Here is a 3,977-nt window from a genome sequence, read left to right as displayed (position 1 = left end):
AATTCATTTGCTTTTGTAGCCTAAAGCCCTCATCTAGCCTGCCGGTCGTGGGTTCATCCGTTCATCCTTCAGCTTCTCAAGTTATTTGACTTACAGGCTTGGGACTTTCTTACCTCTCCAACTGTGCAAGTCATGTCCTTGATATAAATCTCTCTCGCTACACACACATGTACACACAGAGCTCAGGAGAAAGACTTTCTGCTCCTGTAAAGATGTATAGTCTCAGAACCCAAAGGGGTAGCTCAACTTTTTCCTAGATCCAAGACAATCACTATAAGTTGGAATCAACAACTCACTGGCAGTGAGGTGGGCGGGAGATATATATATATATATATATATATATATATATATATATATATATATATATATATATATATATATATATATATATATATATTTGTCTCAAGAGAAACCAGACTAAGACACCTACACTGAAACTAGAAAAACTAAGTCTAGTGCCTGGTTACCACTAGCAACTATTCCAACGAGGGTCTCAATAGATGGTCCTGGGTAGGATAGGAAAAGTAAAAAAAATACAACTCAAAGTCCTCAATAAAGCCAGAATTAATCAACTATTACCAGGGAGTTATTAAATGGCTATGAGACTCTGGAGAGAGCAGTGCTTGGAGGAAGACATCATGTTTTGGGAAGTAGAGGGGCAGGAAAGAAGAGGAAGATTCTCAACAAGACAGTAAGATGGATTGGTACAGTGGCTGCAATGGTGGGCGCAAAGATAGGAACAATTGTGATGATGGCCCAGGACTGGGTGGTTTTGTTAGACAAGGTTCTCTAGAGAAACAAAACCAGGACACATGATTTTATGTATACTTATATAGATATAAGAAATAACATAAGAAATAAATAGCTAATTAATCAGTAAAGCAGTACAAATGGCTCAATGCAACTCATTCCCATGAGACAGCTAATACACTGGCAGTCCTTCAAGTCTTGATGGCCGCCAGGTAGTCCTCTGTAGAGCAATTCAGGCTATCTGGGCACAGGCAGCAAACAGAAAGGCAGGTCACCAACAGTCAGCCAGATGACAGGGTCTGATAGTCCCCAGCCCAAGTGATGTATACTCCAGTAGCACGGCAAAACAGGTCTTGAAGGAACCTCAAACTACAGCAACACAGTCAACGGGGTAGGTGCCCCACAGGTAGTGTAGCTTGCAGATTGAGAAAGAGAAAAAGCAAGGCAGCCGCACACTGGTCCGATCATCAAAGAGCAAGAGACAAGAGAGGCAAGTCTCCCAGGGCCATTTATCTCTCTGCCCTTCAATTAATGCCACATGTGTTCATTGGCCAGAATGGCACAATAAACCTACCCATCACAGTGGTGTTTTGTTCTGCTGAGCATAGGGTTGCATAAAACTGACGTGATGACACCTAATAACAACAATTAAACCGGTAAAATGAGAGGAATCCCAAAGACAATTGTCCTGGGATATCCTTGAAACCTGGAACTCAAACACCTCTTGGAGATTTTTCATCAACCTAAAGATAGTCTAGCTCATACAATAAAGAGTATCATCATGCTCCTTTATAAAATCATCTAAATGAGGCCTAAGAGTCAACATTACTCTAGACTAGTGGTTCTCAATCTTCCTGATGCCGCGACCCTTTAATTCAGTTCCTCATGTTGTAGTGACCCCCAACCATAAAATTATTTTCATTGGTACTTCATAACTGCAATTTTGCTACTGTTATGAATCATAATGTAAATATCTGATATGCAGGATGTATTTTCATTGTAACAAATTGAACATAATTAAAGAAAAGTGATTCATCACAAAAACAATATGTCATTATATATTATGAAATATTTACTTCTAATTAAAAATAAGTGAAATTTTGTCTTGAAGCATGGGTAACAGTCTTAATATAACAACAGTAAACTACAGTGCTACATTTTGCAACAGTATGCGTAAAAAGTCAATGTAATTGCAAAGGTTGAAATCGCTTCTTTCTCACCAGATCAGAAATTCTCAGAGCTGTCTTTGCAAGAGCACAATGAAGATCATCTTTCACAACAAGTCCACTTCTGTATTTAGACTTGATAGCCAACAAACTGGAAAACCCTGTTTCACAAAGTTGTGTTGTTAAAAATGGAAGAAGAATGTGCAACACAGTCTCAGACAGAACAGGATGTGACTGCAAACACTTGATCCAGAATTTTGTAACTGGCATTATAGAGAAATCAGTTCTCACTGCATCACTGTTAATAAATTCAATGAACTCTGCTTGTGCTGTCTCAGGAACATCTTCAACTTTGACTGTGAATGGGCTTCAGGAACATGCAAATGGGCAGTCAGGTAGATTTGGAAAGTATGATGAAATTTCATCTGCAAGCATGTGCAAGTGTTCTTTCACAGAAATTATAATCGTAATCCTTTGGTCTGGTTCAATGTCAAATTCTCAAAAAAAGTAGATAAGCCAGGCAACATGTAAATTTTATTTTCATCCAGTTTTTTTGTTTGTTTTTTTTTTGCCAAAAGCTGAAGTTTCATTTGGAATGATCAGATCTTTTCAGACAAATTGAGGCATGGTGCATTTGGTCCTTGCAGTGATCATGGCAAGGATGTCAACCAAGTAAGCTATTTTCTGCAGTTCACATTGATTGCTGAAAAGTGCTTTGAACTGTGGTCTTGCTTTCTGATTAAAAAACTATTTCAGTTCATCACAAGGCTCAAATACACATTTTAAAACTTCCTCTCGACAACCATCTCACTTTAGTGTGAAATAGCAGAGCATTATTCGGCGCACCCAATTCGTTGCACAGTTGCGAAAACAGTTAACTGTTTAAAGTGCTCTCCTTTACAGAGTTGACAGAACTTATGATGCCTTTCTTTCTTTTCTTTTTTCAGGAGAGAGCGCGAATGCAGTCCCCCATTACGACAAATTCTGCAGTCGAGTTTCCCACCTTTGGGGAAATCACAGGGGTCAGCACGTCTGGAGTGCAATGGATAAGCCTCGCCCTGGGAAAACCACCTTCGTGATCATGGTGTGTCCCCTGCCAGGTAAGTGTTACTTATGACGCTTTTCATTACTTCTTGTAACTCTGGTGGCAGCATCTTCGTTGCTAATATTTGCAGATGAATCATACAGTGAGTTCCGATGACTTTTGGTGACTCATTCAGTACCAAACATTGAAATCCAGATCAACATCCTAGCATAGCTGGAGCACCATCTCTGCAAACAACACAAACTTTCCCCAAGAGATCTTATGCTCTTTCTGAAATGAACCATGTCAAATATATCACATGCAGTAGTTGTCATTTCAAGAGGTTTACAAAAAACAAACAAACAACACCCTCATCTTTAAAGTCGCCATCATTAATATACCTCACATAACTGGTAACTGTGAACAGTTTACATCTTTAGAATCATCAAGCTCGATGCTAAATATTGGAAGTGGAGCAGATTTAATTTCCTGCGCTACCTGATTAAGAATATCAGTACATGTCATCTATTCTTCTGCGGACAGTGTCGTTAGATAAGGAAATTGCACTCAATTTTGTAACGAATTCATCTCTAATCATCAATCAATGTCTTTGGCTGCTGGCAACAGCAAATCCTCAGCAATGGTGTGAGCTTTCATAGCTCAGGCAACTCTGAGTGCCACCAAATATGAAGCTTCAGCGGCTGCTACGTTTTGTTTGTGGCACTTGCCACCAGTGTCAAGTCTGGCTTTCTTGAGTCCATCAGCTTTGCTTCTAAAATAGCTGGGATCCTTGCCAGCAAAGCTCTGATGCTTGCTATCAAAATGGCAATTTAGTTTTTTTGGTTCATAGATTTGCCTGATAGAACGTCACAACAAACAACACATTGCTTTTTCTAAATTCTCGCTGTAATTATTGAGGTAAAACCATACCGTAAAAAAATCCTCACTATATTTTCTCTTCTTAACATTCTTCTCTACATGATCCATTATCATGGGATGGTTTGCTAATGAAAATAATAGATAATAGTAGCTTTAAT

General features: G+C 39.0%; 1 non-coding gene across 1 annotated transcript; it reads right to left on the bottom strand.

Moving 5' to 3' along the window:
- Window positions 1-2,860: 2,860 nt before the first annotated feature.
- LOC142453842 (U1 spliceosomal RNA) lies at window positions 2,861-3,024 on the bottom strand. The gene has a single exon (XR_012785426.1). It is a non-coding gene; the product is annotated as a U1 spliceosomal RNA (small nuclear RNA).
- Between the last annotated feature and the right edge of the window lie 953 nt (window positions 3,025-3,977).

Source organism: Tenrec ecaudatus, chromosome 7 (assembly GCF_050624435.1).
Source record: "Tenrec ecaudatus isolate mTenEca1 chromosome 7, mTenEca1.hap1, whole genome shotgun sequence".
In the NCBI taxonomy this organism is placed as follows: domain Eukaryota; kingdom Metazoa; phylum Chordata; class Mammalia; order Afrosoricida; family Tenrecidae; genus Tenrec; species Tenrec ecaudatus.
Note: the sequence above shows the minus strand (reverse complement) of the source record. Positions and strands in the feature narration are given on the sequence as shown.